Here is a 16,589-nt window from a genome sequence, read left to right as displayed (position 1 = left end):
CAAAGCCGTATAAGACGCAAAACGGACACAATCTGATGCATCGTTTGGCATACGGTTTTCAATGGAGAGTCAATGCATACGGTCTTCATAGCGGTTCCGTACGGTTTTCAAATTGAAAACATACAGGAACTGTATTGCAAAAACGTGAACCCAGCCTAAGGCCAGTTTTATGTCTGGGTTTTTGCCATATACCTGGGGTAATTCCACGACATAATCTGTAGGGTTATATGTGGATTGTGCTGTAAATTCACAGCTTATTGTACTCCTATACATAGAAGGGTTAATTCATGTTGAAAATCTGTGGCATTTTGGCAGAGGGTTTTTTGTTGAATTTTTTTGCTACATGTGGACAGGGCCGGATTATCATTGGAGCTTTTGGAGTTCCTGCTCCAGGCCCCGCATGGCCAGGAAAGAAAGGGGGCCCGCTCCCTCTGCATCATGCTGGTCCTGGTCGAGAGGCACTAAAAAACAGGGATCTCCACACAGAACATAATGGCAGTGACTGCCCGATCAGGACCTGCTTTGTACCATCTGAATGCTGGAGGGGATGATTGCTTTGAGGACCTGTGGTAATGTCACAATCATGTGACTTGGGGGGGGTGGAGCTAAAGTTCTCAGAGCAGCCAGGAGAACAGAGTGTATGTGGTGAATTATTCCTGCAATCTGTTGGTGAGAAGTCACTGTATACAGGAGTGTTTCCTAACCAGGGTGCCTCCAGCTGTTGCAAAACTACAACTCCTAGCATGCTAGAGGCCCCCTGGTTGGAAGACACTAATATACAGTATATACATGTGAGCTCCAGAGCTGCACTCACTATTCTGCTGGTGGGGTTACTGTGTACATCCATGTTTCCCAACCAGGGTCCCTCCAAGTGTTGCAAAACTACAACTCCCAGCATGCCCGGACAGCCAAAGGCTGTCAAAGGCTGTTTAGGCATGCTGGGAGTTGTAGTTTTGCAACATCTGGAGGCTGGTGAGGATTAAGATTGTTTAATAGAAGTAATTTACAAATCTGTTTAACTTTCTGGAGCCAGTTGATATATAAAAAAAAGTTTTTTCCTGGACAACCCCTTTAATCTGGCCCTGCATGTGGATGGCATTTTCTTAACCCCATCCACACGTATCATACGGTACTTTTCTGCAGATCAACAGATCATCACTTTATCCTTAAAGCGTGCCTGTCATGTCACATAAAAAAAATAATGCTGAAAAAATAATATTTAAAAAAATTAAAAGAATTGTTAAGAAAAAAATATAATGTTACTTACTAGGTCATATTTGGCTCACAAATCCCTCTGTTCTGCTGCTCACTTATTCTGACATCCACTGCTCAGGAAGGGGTGTGTCCGAGAGAAGCGCTGAGCCCGCCCTCACTCACCATCCATTCACTTCCTCCCTGAGTCTGCTGTGCTGGGTCTCTTCATCCAATAACTGCAGGTTGCTCTGTAAAGCCCTCCTCTCTGTTTGTAGACAGGAGTCTGGAGTGAGCACAGAGGAGTGCTAGTCCCACCCTCACTTCCTGGACTTTGTCCCAGCCTGTGCTTCAGCTGGAACAAAGATGATGCTGTAGCAGGACAAGATTATGTTCTGGATGGTATGGGGACCCCTAGTGGTCTTTTTTTTTTATAACCAGTGATTTCTCTAATATTTGAAAAGTTATGATTAGTTAGTGCTAAGATTCCTGACAAATCCTCTAAATATAGCCGGGAGAAGCCCGCGGTGGTGCACTTTACTCCCCGGCTTGCTGGGATACCTGAGACAGGAGACGAGCTCTAAAGACTTTTAGATCAGCACTGAGATCCCGATGGATCAAAAGTTTTCCTGTCAAATTCTGCATGGAAATTTTACCAGCCTAAAGGGCCACTCCCCGGTAAGAAATTTAGTGTATATGCTCAGACTATGTAAAAAAACGTATCTGCCGGCGGGTATGGTCCCAGGTCCCACCATCCATGTCAAGAACATGGCACTTAAAGGGGTTATCCAGGAAAAAACTTTTTATATATATATATATATATATATATATATATATATATATATATATCAACTGGCTCCAGAAAGTTAAACAGATTTGTAAATTACTTCTATTAAAACATCTTAATCCTTTCAGTACTTATGAGCTTCTGAAGTTTAGGTTGTTCTTTTCTGTCTAATTAATCTCTGATGACATGTGTCTCGGGAACTGCCCAGTTTAAAAGAGGTTTGCTATGGGGATTTGCTTCTAAACTGGGCGTTTCCCGAGACACGTGTCATCAGAGATTACTTAGACAGAAAAGAACAACCTTAACTTCAGAAGCTCATAAGTACTGAAATGATTTAGATTTTTTTAATAGAAGTAATTTACAAATTTGTTTAACTTTCTGGAACCAGTTGATATTCCTGGAATACCCCTTTAAAGGGGTACTCTGCTGCTCAGCGTTTGGAACAAACTGTTGCGAACCCTGGAGCCGGCGCTGGGAGCTCGTGACATCATAGCCCTGCCCCCTCATGACATCACGCCCCGCCCCCTCAATGCAAGTCTATGGGAGGGGGCGTGACGTTGTCACGCCCCTTCCCATAGACTTGCATTGAGGGGACGGGGAGTGATGGCATGAGGGGGCGGGGCTATGATGTGACGAGCTCCCGGCTCCAGCGTTTGGAACAGTTTGTTCCAAATGCTGAGCAGGGGAGTACCCCTTTAAATAACCTCTTCAGGTTAGGTAGGACCTGTGCGTCTTCAGCGGATGTACCATAAGAAGGGAATAGCTCTTTAACTTTACTTTACGTCCCTGTAACCCATTTATCTCCTCTGAATTCTTATTAATCGACTCGCTCGCAGTTCCATCCTTTTACTCAATTACTGACAGCAAAGGAACATGTCAATCGAAAGATCAATGGGGAAAATAGATTGTCCACCGAGCGACTGGGAATTCAATTCTGGACGCTATTTATTCTCTCATTATGTGCCAGATTGTTAGGAGCGGCCGCTGAGGGCTTTGTGTAAAAACGCTCTAAAGCCACGGGTCGACTTGGAGGAGGGGGAACCAATAACGCAGCATAAATGGTGCCGCATTCTGGTGTAAGATACCACTCTAGCCCTAACCTAGGACCTGATAGTTGGCCACCATCCTTGGCTTAATTACTCATATCTACGTTCACCATTTTTTTTTTTTTTTTTTGTCACGACCACAGTGCTCTCTGCTGACCTCTGCTGTCCATTTTAGGAACTATCCAGAGCAGGAAAAAATTCCCATAGCAAATATATGCTGCTCTGGACAGTTCCTAAAATGGACAGCAGAGGTCAGCAGAAAGCACTGTGGTCGTGACAGAAGAGAAATCCAAAAAGAAAAGCATTTCCTCTGTAGTATACAGCCCCTAAAAAGTACTGGAAGGATAAAAAATTTTTTTTATAGAAGTCATTTACAAATCTGTTTAACTTTCTGGCACCAGTTGATTTAAAAAAAAAACTTTTCCACCGGAGTACCCCTTTAATGCAGCTTTCTCATCTCTCCCCATAACGTGGCCTAAAAACACATCTCTTCAGACAGGCCTATAACAGTCTCTAATTGGCCTCAACATATCCCCAACATATCCTCAACATATCCCCAACATATCCCCAACATATCCTCAACATATCCTCAACATATCCCCAACATATCCCCAACATATCCTCAATATATCCCCAACATATCCCCAACCTATCCTCAACATATCCCCAACATATCCCCAACATATCCTCAACATATCCCCAACATATCCCCAACATATCCCCAACATATCCCCAACATATCCCCAACATATCCCCAACATATCCCCAACATATCCCCAACATATCCTCAACATATCCCCAACATATCCCCAACATATCCTCAACATATCCCCAACATATCCCCAACATATCCTCAACATATCCCCAACATATCCCCACATATCCCCAACATATACCCAACATATCCTCAATATATCCTCAACATATCCCCAACATATCCTCAACATATCCCCAACATATCCCCAACATATCCCCAACATATCCTCAACATATCCTCAACATATCCCCAACATATCCCCAACATATCCTCAACATATCCCCACACCTCTTGCTTGAATAGTTATTGTGTAATATTATGTCTGATACTTGTCTTTGTTTGTACCCCATAATTGTAAGCGCTGCGGAATATGTAGGCGCTATATAAATAAAATAAATAAATAATTAGAGAGCGCATGCGCACTCAGACGAGCCAAGCATGCATGTGTATGAGAAAGCTATGTTAAGTGTATGGCCAGCTTTAGTCTTGTAAATTTTCATTCCGAAGCATGCGCCAGGCATGTTTTTTTTTAACATACTTGTATAGTTTTAGTCTAGACCCCATTCTTTACTACAAGTCCTGTAATTCCAGAAATGTTGCCAGCTGCACGGAGAGAAGGAAAGATATTGTAAATCATACAATAGAAGTTTCTGGCAAAAATAAATAAAATGCTGAATAAAGCACGTTTCAGCACTCTATGAGATCCCCGAGAACATGTCGCCAAATACACAAGAAGTGTTAATGACACGGACTTCTTCTTAGGAGCGTTCTCTGGAAATAGTTTTCAATAGTTTTCTACGTTATCAACAATCTTTCTCCCTGTCAGGACTGTCTTTTATGTCTTTCTGTCACCCTTGGCTCCTTCTTTTATCTATACAACAATTTTATTAATGTTGAGTGAAGATAAAGACATGTTGTTGTGACGCCCAAGTTGTGGTGTGACCACGGGTTGTGAAGGGTGTAGGTGGATGGGGCAGATGGTATAGCCCAGGGGCAAGGTGTTATTAACCCCTAATGTTCGTGACGCCAGAGTGTTTTTTCTGGTAACCACCCGAACTGTAGCACCGCTATCCCAAGGTTAGGCAGGGCAATAATAGTCTAAGACCAGGTAAAGCTTAACGGTAGCTTTACTGAGGTTAGACAGTTGTTATGGTCTTTACAGCGAGGCCAGAATCCCAGAGAGTTGACCAGTAACACGGAACGGGCATTGCAGCTTGCTGGGACTTGCAGTACTTTTGGGTCAGACTTCAATACAGCATCTCTGATTATAATTGACTTGACTAGTGTCTTGACTTTGGTAGAGACAGCAGACATAGATGAGATGACTTACTGACAATGCGTCTGGTGTGCAGGCTTTATGGCCTCCAGGTGTACTGGACACAGGATCTGTGATGTCTGTGCTTTGCTGTTCCTCAGCAGGAATGAAAAGAGCACAAGAGAGAAGAGAGAGAATTGTAATGGCTCTTGCTCTTATAAAGGGGGGCTGAGCAAGAAGCCCATAGGTCAAGCTGCAGGTCAGGTGGTCAACTGGTGCTCTCTGGGTAACATAACACATCATGTGAACATAACAGGTGATATCTCCAAAGGTCCTTAAAGGTCCTTTATACTTTATATACCTATACATAACATTATGCACTATATTTACAACACTATACATAACATTATGCACTATATTTACAACACTATACATAACATTAGACTTACAACTATGGGGGAGACGCTGCAGGAGAGCCCCTAGGGCAATGAGAAAATCAACCTGACAGGGCCTTATTACTGTACAAGAGTATATCCTGTACTGGGACAATACAATACCTTTTCTGGAGCTGATGGGGGCGGTAAAACATTTAAAATCACCTTTTTATTTCTCAGCCAAGTGTCAATGAGGCGGAGCCGAGCTGCTCAAGTGCCACATCTTGACTTTGCTCACCCTCACCGCCTAGTTACTCATTGACTGATGTAAAGAGTCCAGTACGTCAGTCAAAGAGTGACTGGGAGGTGGGGGCGAGCGAGGAGGCATGCCAGGCTGTCACACTTGAGCAGCTCAGCACCGCCTGACAGGGCCTAAGTACTGTACATGAGTATATCCTGTACTGGGACATTACAATTATATAAACTTAGACAAATCTTGAGGGTAGTAGAAGTGATAAAACAGAAATAAATGTTGAATGGTCTGTTCAGTGAAAGTGCAATAAATATTTACGTCTATACAATGAGAATCCCAAAAAACTAAGGGAAAGAGAAATACATCCCAAAAATTACAACCCCCAAATAGGAAAGTATACATATACAAAGTATAAACAAAAAAGTGACATACAGGACCTGTGTAATCTACACGAAATAGTGAAAACAATACAGATCAATCCACAAGACAGCCGACACGTGCTTCGCTGGCCACTTGATCCAAGGGAGATGTCTGAGCAACTGACCAAGTTGAGTGTAAATGGCTGGATACTTAGAGCTGTAGATGCTATACCATGTGGGACACCAACTACCGCCAGATATGGGGTGTGTCATGGAGCAATACTATCATGTTACATTTAAGCACAAACCCTTTGTATGTACGCTATTCACACTACATACTACCGCAGTTCCGCTTTCCTCCCAAATACTATGGCCGGCATTTATCATTGTAGGTGTAAGTGAAGCATTTATCATTGTAGGTGTAAGTGAAGCATTTATCATTGTAGGTGAATGTGAAGCATTTATCATTGTAGGTGTAAGTGAAGCATTTATCATTGTAGGTGTAAGTGAATCATTGTAGATGTAAGTGAAACATTTATCATTGTAGGTGTAAGTGTGCCTTTTTGCCCCTTTTGGTTTACACATTTCTGCTGATTTTGAGTTGCAATCCACTGATTTTGGCAATACACATGATATGGACGGGTTTTGTCAACTGCGCCTTTTTGTGAAAAGGCGCAAAGCCACTGAAAAGTCTCTAAAATACACCAGCCCAGACATGGTGTAGCTTTATGGTGTATGTGAAAAGTGAAATTTCAGAAAATATTTACCTGCACAAAATTTATTAAATGCTCTGTGACCATTTAATGAATTTGGGGGTCCTTCACATGGCGGCATTTATCATTGTAGGTGTAAGTGAAGCCCTTCTCATTGTAGGTGTAAGTGAAGCATTTCTCATTGTAGGTGTAAGTGAAGCATTTATCATTGTAGGTATAAGTGAAGCATTTATCATTGTAGGTGTAAGTGAAGCGTTTATCATTGTAGGCGTAAGTGAAGCCTTTATCATTGTAGGTGTAAGGGAAGCATTTATCATTGTAGGTGTAAGTGAAGCATTTATCATTGTAGGTGTAAGTGAAGCATTTATTATTGTAGGTGTAAGTGAAGCATTTATCATTGTAGGTGTAAGTGAAGCATTTATCATTGTAGGTGTAAGTGAAGCATTTATCATTGTAGTTGTAAGTGAAGCATTTATCATTGTAGGTGTAAGTAAAGCATTGATTGTAGGTGAAAGTGAAGCATTTATCATTGTAGGTGTAAGTGAAGCATTTATCATTGTAGTTGTAAGTGAAGCATTTATCATTGTAGGTGTAAGTGAAGCGTTTATCATTGTAGGCGTAAGTGAAGCCTTTATCATTGTAGGTGTAAGGGTAGCATTTATCATTGTAGGTGTAAGTGAAGCATTTATCACTGTAGGTGTAAGTGAAGCATTTATCATTGTAGGTGTAAGTGAAACATTTATCATTGTAGGTGTAAGTGAAGCATTTATCATTGTAGTTGTAAGTGAAGCATTTTTCTACACCTTTTTTTGAGTGCTGATAATGTGTAGGAGCACCAAATTTATTAAATGGTCGCAGAGTATTTGATAAATTTTGTGCAGGTCACATTTTCTGAAATTTCACTCTTCACATGCACCAAAAAGCTAAGCTAAGTCTGGGCTGGTGTAGATTTAGTGACTTTTCAGTGGCTTTGCGCCTTTTTTGCGCCTTTTCACAAAAAGGCGCAGTTGGTAAAACCCGTCCATATCATGTGTATTGTCAAAATCAGTGGATTGCAACTCAAAATCAGCAGAAATGTGTAAACCAAAAGGCGCTAATAAACCCTGCTTGCACCTTTTGTGCACCTTTTCTAGACACAAAAAACTGTCTAAAGACAATGATAAATGTCAGCCTATATATATATATATATATATATATATATATATATATATATATATATATTCACAATGTATCCATGAATAGAGACACCATGGATATGTTGTGCATACATCCATTCATGTTTGGGAGGGGGGATTGGTCTGTATCGTGTTCACCATTATTTGCTGATTATAAGGGTCCTTTTTGTTCACACTTTGGGGGAGATTTATCAAAACCTGTCCAGGGGAAAAGTTGCTGGGTTGCCCATAGCAACCAATCAGATCGCTGCTTTCATTTCTGAAAGGGCCTCTGCAAAATGAAAGAAGCAATCTGATTGGTTGCTATGGGCAACTCAGCAACTTTTCCTCTGGACGGGTTTTGATAAATTCCCCCCATATTGTACGTGTACTTTCATATTTGGGGGTTATAATTTTAGGGATGTTTTTCTCTTTCCCTTAGTTGTTTAGGATTTTCATCGCATATACCTTCAGCACATTCATTGTATAGACCGGTGTTTCCCAACCAGGGTGCCTCCAGGTGTTGCAAAACTACAACTCCCAGCATGCCTGGACAGCCAAAGGCTGTCCAGGCATGCTGGGAGTTGTAGTTTTGCAACATCTGGAGGCACCCTGGTTGGGAAACACTGGTATAGACCATTCCACATATATTTCTGTTATATACCTGCTACTACCCTCATGATTTGTCTAATTTTATGCATATGTTTTTATCTTGACTGAAACTAATAAAATATATTTTTATATATTTTGTATGTGCAATTATATTTTTGGCACTATCTTCAACTTTTGTTTACACGTTGAAATCATATCCCTGTTTTGATAGACTCTTAAAGGAGTAGTCCAGTGGTGAACCCAGTGGTGAACAACTTATCCCCTATCCTAAGGATAGGGGATAAGTTTGAGATCGCGGGGGGTCCGACCGCTGGGGCCCCCTGCGATCTCTCTGTATGGGGGCCAGGCTCTCCGGCCAGATAGTGGGTGTCGACCTCCGCACGAAGCGGCGCCCGACACGCCCCCTCAATACAACTCTATGGCAGAGCCAAAGCGCTGCCTTCGGCAATCTCCAGCTCTGCCGTAGAGATGTATTGAGGGGGCGTGTCGGCCGCCGCTTCGTGCGGAGGTCGACACCCACTATCTGGCCGGAGAGCCTGGCCCCCATACAGAGAGATTGCAGGGGGCCCCAGCGGTCGGACCCCCCGCGATCTCAAACTTATCCCCTATCCTTAGGAGAAAAAATTTTAGGGAGGAAATTTAAATGGAAACCAAAATTTTGCACATTTTGGAGGGGTTCGTTTTCACACTGTACACTTTACGGTAAAAATTACATGGGATCTTTATTCTGTGGGTCAATACGATTAAAATGATACCCATGGCTAGATACTTTTATATTTTTGTACCGCTTAAAAAAAAATCTAAGACTTTTTGTACAAAATCAGTAATCTAAAATCGCCCTATTTTGACCACCTATGACTTTTTCATTTTTTCATATATAGGGCGGGATGAGGGCTCATTTTTTGCGCCGTCATCTGTACTTTTTTTAGATACCACATTTGCAGATATAAAACTTTTAGATAATTTTTTATGAATTTTTTTTTAATAAAATGTGACAAAAAAGCAGCATTTTTGGACTTTTTTTTTATTTTTACGTTTATGCCATTCACCGTACGGGATCATTAACATTATATTTTGATAGTTTGGACATTTACGCACGCGGCAATACCAAATATGTTTATAAAAAAAAATATATGTTATGCTTTTTGGGGGTAAAATTGGAAAAACTGACAATTTTCATTTACAAATCTGTTTAACTTTCTGGCACCAGTTGATTTAAAAAAAAAAAGTTTTCCACCGGAGTACCACTTTAACAGTATGGTTACTTTATTAATATGCTGCTGACATCACGAGGACAGTGCACTCTGCTGACATCTCTGTCCATTTTAGGAACTGTCCAGAGCAGCATATGTTTGCTATTGGGATTTCCTCCTACTCTGGACAGTTCTTAAAATGGACAGAGATGTCAGCAGAGAGCACTGTGCTCGTGATGTCAGCAGAGAGCTCTGTGTTCTAAAAAGAAAATAATTTCCTCTGTAGTGTTCAGCAGCTAATACGTACTGGAAGGATTAAGATTTTTTTAACCCCTTAAGGACCGGGGCTTTTTCCGTTTTTTCATTTTCAATTTTTCCTCCTTAACTTTAAAAAATCGTTAAAACTCTTAAAAAATTTCACCTAAAATTCTATATGATGGCTTATTTTTTGCGCCACCAATTCTACTTTGTAATGTCATCAGTCATTTTACCCAAAAATCTACGGCGAAATGGGGAAAAAAATCATTGTGCGACAAAATTGAACAAAAAATGCCATTTTGTAACCTTTAGGGGCTTCCGTTTCTACGTAGTACATTTTTCGGTAAAAATGACACCTTCTCTTTATTCTCTAGGTCCATACGGTTAAAATGATACCCTACTTATATCGGTTTGATTTTGTATTACTACTGAAAAAAAATCAGAAATACATGCAGGAAAATCTATACGTTTAAAATTGTCATTTTCTGAGCCCTATAACTTTTTTATTTTTCCGTGTTCAGGGTGCTATTTTTAGGGTTAATTTTTTGCGCCGTGATCTGAAGTTTTTGTCGGTACCATTTTTGCATTGATCAGACTTTTTGATCGCTTTTTATTCATCTTTTCATGATATAAAAAGTGACCAAAAATACGCTATTTTGGACTTTTTTTTTGCGCGTACGCGATTGAACGTGCGGTTTAAAAAGCGGTATATTTTTTATAATTCGGACATTTCCGCACGCAGCGATACCACATATGTTTATTTTTGTTTTTATTTACACTGTTTTTTTTTTATTTTTGGAAATGCCGGGTGATTCAAACTTTTATTAGGGGAAGGGATCATTGAAAGGGTTAGTGATTTTTTTTACACTTTTCTTATGCAATATTATAGCTCCTATAGGGGGGGCTATAACATTGAATTAACTGATCTTTAACACTGATTGATACATCTCCTTAGGAATGCATCAATCAGTGTTTTCGGCGATTGATTGCTCAAGCCTGGATCTCAGGCTTGAATCATTCCATCGGCGATCGGACTTCAGGAAGCAAGGTAAGAGACCTTCCTCCTGTGCTACAGCTGTTCGGGATGCCGCGATTTTACCGCGATCCCGAACAGCTCCCTGAGCTAACCGGCACATTTTACTTTCACTATTAGTGGCGAGTCCCGGCTTCACGGGGTTACCGTGTAAGTTTACGCCCTTGGTCCTTAAGGGGTTAATAGAAGTAATTTACAAATCTGTTTAACTTTCTGGCATTGATTTAAAAAAAAAAAATTGTTTTCCACTGGAGTACCCCTTTAATGTTTTTTTTCTGCATGCAGCTTTGCAATCATTGACCTCAATGCATACCACATGTCACTGCAACCTGATTGCAGCTTCTCTGTGATTTGGCTAGGTTTTGTACTACTGTAAAAATGTCAGAGCCAATTTGCACAAATTATTTTGGTTGCGTGACTATGATCCAATTTGTTGTTATGCGACCCAAGTCTCCATGTAGCCCTAGCGGCATAGGCCGTATTCGAATTTGCGAATATTCGTCATCTATTCGCAAATATTCGCATATTCGGAAAATTCTCCAATTATTTTCGCATATACAAAAATTAACATACACGGAAATTCGCGTATGCGAACAATAACATACGCAAAAATTGGTATATGTGAAAATTAGCATATGCGAACATTAACATAAGCGAAAAATAGCACTATATATTCGTAATTACGAATATTCGTTTTTTGTTTTTTTTTCACAGTACACATCACAGTGATCATCCCTTTCTGCTTCCAGCTTGTGTGGTGTAAAGAAGGCTGTAATACTACTGTGTGAGACTGGCGTGCGAATTTTCGCATATCCGAATTTTCATTCATCGCATACGCTAATTTCCGTATATGCTATTTTCGCATGTGAATTTTTGCTTATGTTAATTTTTCGTATATGCGAAAATAAGACAAGCATTTTACGAATATGTGAATATTCGCGAATAGATGACGATTATTCGTCCATATATTCGCGAATTCAAATATGGCCTATGCCGCTCAACACTACTCAACACTGGTGTTGAGCGGCATAGGCCACATTCGAATTCGCGAATATATGGACGAATATTCGTCATCTATTCGCGAATATTCGCATATTCGTAAAATGCTCGTCTTATTTTCGTATATACGAAAAATTAACATGCTAAAATTAGCATATGCGAACATTAACATTGTATTTACGAATATATAGCGCTATATTCGCGAATTTTCGCGAATATTCGCGAATCATAAGTTAATTTTCGTATATGCGAAAATAAGACGGGAATTTTACGAATATGCGAATATTCGCGAATAGATGACGAATATTCGTCCATATATTCGCGAATACGAATATGGCCTATGCCGCTCAACACTACTCAACACCACAGAGTCAGTATCCAATCCACTCAGTAGAAATAAGGTCCCAGGACGCTGGCAACAGCTGTTTCACTTTCGGAAGAACCTTAGAAGCAGTGAAACAGCTGTTGTCATTATTCTGTGACCTGACTTTAAAAAAAAAATATTCGGAAGTGGTGAGCGTCGCAGCCTTATTTCTGCTAAAGTGGATCTGATCCAAGGTGTCCCCAAGCCCATTCTAAATAAACACTTGAGAATGTGTGAAACTGCATTGGGATCTTCTCTTGCTTCTTCCAAGACCTGACAGCATAGGCGGGGTTGTGAGTTTTTAATAGTGGGCAGGAGAATGCACTTGGGCACCCAGTAATCCTTTAGTTATGGAAGATTTCTGTCACATATGTACCTGATCCGGGTTCCGGCGCCAGCTCCATTCCTCCCTTGGTCACTAGTTGTCTTGACAGCAGCCCTACTTTTTCGAGGTGGTGCAGAGGTATGGACGGACCTAAGGGCCAATCAGCATTGGGGCTGGTGATCATGCGCAGAGGCGGGGTTTTTAAACTTCAATCCTTCCCTGTGTTAGACCTTATCTCTGACCTGACTATCCCTTTCTCTGCTGATTTTGTACTTGCTGCCCTCTTGGTTTCTGATTTCTAGCCTGTCCATGATTGACCCTTAGATTACTTATTTGGTACTATTTGTTGATGACTTGGACTGACTGACTATTGTTGACGCCCCGTACACTTAGTCCATTGTAGAGACCGTTGTCCAGTTTTGTGCGGATCGTCCAAGCAGGTAGGAAACAGTAATTGGGGTGAGTACTAGATTGTACTGCTCCCTACCTACTTCCATTCTCCTTTAGCCAAGAGGCCCTACCTTCATAATGTATAATACCATTCGCCAGAGTGTTACAGCTGGCAAACGACCAGACACATAAATAATTAGATAGCTGTGGATGTGTTTAATTTCGTGAATAATCCCACATAGTTTAGAATTGTTTCATTACAAATATCCCAATTTCAGCTCAGTAAATAAAAAGACCCGAGAGATGGATAGACAGAGATAAATCCAGGCCAAAGCTTTATTTTAATAAGCCGGGAGGTGACATGAAACTTTCCTGTGATTCATTACTTGGGCAAAAATAGCTGTGAATGTTTGCCATCCTAGTGCACCAATATGTACAGTGGGAAATAAAGTGCCAGCATACTGAGGAGATGATACAGCTCCAGGGAATCGGTGTTAACTCTTACATCACTGGGCAATGGGACCTGTCAGCAGAATGCCAGCTGCTGTTTATGGCAGTCTGTATTCTATTAGTGCAATGCTGACAATTCTGCTGAACTGCTGTGGAAAAATGTTTTGTTTTTGCAATACAGTGACCCCTCGACCTACGATGGCTCCGACATACGATAATATCAACATACGATGGTCTCTCAGAGGCAGCATCAACATACGATGCTTTTTTATGTCGGGGCCATCGCATAAACGGCTATCCGGCAGCACAGACTGCTTCAGCTGCCACCGGATAGCCGTTTACGGTGCCCCGTGAGCTCCGGTGATAGTCACTCACCTGTCCTCGGGGCTCCGGCGCGTCCTCTTCGGGATCCTCTTCATCGTCTGCGCTCGCCATCGACGTCATCACGTCGCTGCACACGCCGTCCCGTCATCCAATAGGAGCGGCGTGCGTAGCGACTTGATGGCGGCGATGGAGAGCGAGGATACCGGGGAAGCAGAGGCCTTGCCGGAGCGTCGGGGACACCCCGTGGATGCGGCGACAGCGATGGACGGCGACATCCAGGGCAGCGGTGACGAGCGGTGATGGTCCGGAGCGGCGGGGACAGGTGAGTACAACTTCCTCTAACAGTGGTCTACAACCTGCGGACCTCCAGATGTTGCAAAAACTACAACATCCAGCATGCCCGGACAGCCGTTGGCTGTCCGGGCATGCTGGGTGTTGTAGTTTTGCAACATCTGGAGGTCCGCAGGTTGTAGACCACTGTCCTATACTTTACATTGCACGGATCCCTCAACATGCGATGGTTTCAACAAACGATGGTCCGTTTGGAACGGATTACCATCGTATGTTGAGGGACCACTGTACTAGTGTTGAGCGGCATAGGCCATATTCGAATTTGCGAATATTCGCGAATATATGGACGAATATTCGTCATATATTCGCGAATATTCGCATATTCGTAAAATTCTCGTCTTATTTTCGCATACACGAAAATCAATATACGTGAAAATAGCATATGCGAACATTAACATAGGCATAAATTCGCATATGCGAACATTAACGCAAACTAAAATTCGCGTATGCGAAAAATTAGGCCCAAATTCGCATATACGAACATCAACATTAAATAAGAAAAAAATCGTATATGCAAACATTAACATAAGTGAAAATTCGCGTATGCGAAAACCAATGTAAGAAAAAAATTAGCGTATGCGAAAATCCGCACACCAGTCTCACACAGTAGTATTAGAGCCTTCTTTACACCACACAAGCTGGAAGCAGAGAGGAATGGAAAAAAAAAACGAATATTCATAATTACGAATATATAGTGCTATATTCGCGAATATGCGATATTCGCGAATAAAATTCGCATTGCGAATATTCGCGAGCAACACTACACTGTACATGATATATCAGATTTTTCAATAGGTTTTCCATATCATGCACACTCACCATCACTAGTCCTACAGTGCCTTCTGTTTAATTCCAGCACAGCTGCGTCTAGCAAGTGGTCTGTCCTGAGTCAGCCGACTTCCTGTAAACTACAGGAGGACATCATCACACATTAGATCGCTCCGGCTAGCTCCCCGACACCTCCCCTCCCAGCTCTACCTGTATATTGCTGCTGTTATATCTACAGGCTCAGCATATATATTAGTTATACACTTCCCCTCCAGCTCTATCTGTATACTAATGCTGCTATCTCTATGGGATCAGGATAAATAATAGTTATATCCCTCCAGCTCTATCTGTATACTGCTGCTGTTCTATCTACATGCTCAGCATATATATTAGTTATACACTTCCCCTCCAGCTCAATCTGTATACTGCTGCTGCTATTTCTATGGAATCAGGCTATATAGTAGTTAGACATTTCCCCTCCCACATCTATCTGTATACTGCTGCTGCTGTCTCTATGGAATCAGGATGTATAGCAGTTATACACCTCCCTTTAAGCTCTGTCTGTATACTGCTGCTATCTCTATGGGATCAGGATATATAGTAGTTATACACCATGGGGGGACATGTATCATTTCCAGTGTATAATAGAAGTTTTTTTTACCCCTCTGCCTGTTGTCTAAATTTGGTGCAGCTGCATTAAATTTATCATTCTTGTGCAGCTACTTTCTTGAATTGCGTTTAACCCCTTAAGGACGCAGCCCTTTTTCACCTTAAGGACTGAGCCCTTTTTCGCAATTCTGACCACCGTCACTTTACAAATTAATAACGCGAAAACGCTTTTACCGAATATTCTGATTCTGAGATTGTTTTTTCGTGACATATTCTATTTTATTTTGGTGGTAAATTTTCGGCGTTACTTGCATCCTTTTTTGGTGAAAAATCCCAAAATTTCATGAAAATTTTGAAAATGTTGCATTTTTCTAACTTTGAAGCTCTCTAATTGTAAGGAAAATGGATATTCCAAATAAATGTTATTTTTATTCACAAATACAATATGTCTCCTTTATGTTGGCATCATAAAATGGACATATTTTTGCTTTTTGAAAAAATTAGAGAGCTTCAAAGTAGAGCAGCAATTTTCAAAAATGTCATGAAAATTGCTAAATCTGAAGGGACAGATGTTACAGAACTACAACTCCCAGCATGCCTGGGCAGTCTAGGCATGCTGAGAGTTGTAGTTTGGCAACATCTGGAGGGCTACTGTTTGGGCACCCCTGTAACAGTGGTCTCCAAACTGTGACCCTCCAGATGTTGCAAAACTACAACTCCCAGCATGCCCAGACAGCCTTTGGCTCTCTGGGCATGCTGGGAGTTGCAGTTTGGCCCCCCTAGTGGTTGCCACAGTAAAGATCGATTTACTTTCACTTTCAATCCCCCCCCCCCCACTGTGGATTCCCTACCTGATCAGGATCCTGCAGGCTCCAGCGCAGATCCCAGGTCCCCAGGCATCTTCTCCTGCAGGTACGGCCTCCATCTTCTTTCCAGAGCCCCTTGACATCCAGGGGCGGGCAGAACGGGGGGTTGCCATGGCAACCCCCTGTCCTGCGCTGCCATTGGTCAGAACTCCGTTCTG

The 16,589-nt window shown here is 41.6% G+C and overlaps 1 protein-coding gene and 1 long non-coding RNA gene across 2 annotated transcripts in view; one reads left to right on the top strand and one right to left on the bottom strand.

The window, feature by feature from the left end:
• LOC130267473 (uncharacterized) overlaps positions 1-16,509 on the bottom strand; it is a 166,346-nt gene extending 149,837 nt beyond the window's left edge. Inside the window, exon 1 of the long non-coding RNA XR_008843204.1 lies at positions 16,417-16,509. This is a non-coding gene — a long non-coding RNA (uncharacterized LOC130267473). The remainder of the gene's footprint in view (positions 1-16,416) is intronic.
• ADRA1B (adrenoceptor alpha 1B) overlaps positions 1-16,589 on the top strand; it is a 41,649-nt gene that overhangs the window by 7,938 nt on the left and 17,122 nt on the right. The gene's annotated exons all lie outside the window — the stretch shown is intronic.

This window comes from Hyla sarda, chromosome 4 (genome assembly GCF_029499605.1).
Source record: "Hyla sarda isolate aHylSar1 chromosome 4, aHylSar1.hap1, whole genome shotgun sequence".
Taxonomy (NCBI): domain Eukaryota; kingdom Metazoa; phylum Chordata; class Amphibia; order Anura; family Hylidae; genus Hyla; species Hyla sarda.
The sequence above is the reverse complement of the archived record's forward strand: the minus strand, read 5'-3'. Positions and strand labels throughout refer to the sequence as shown.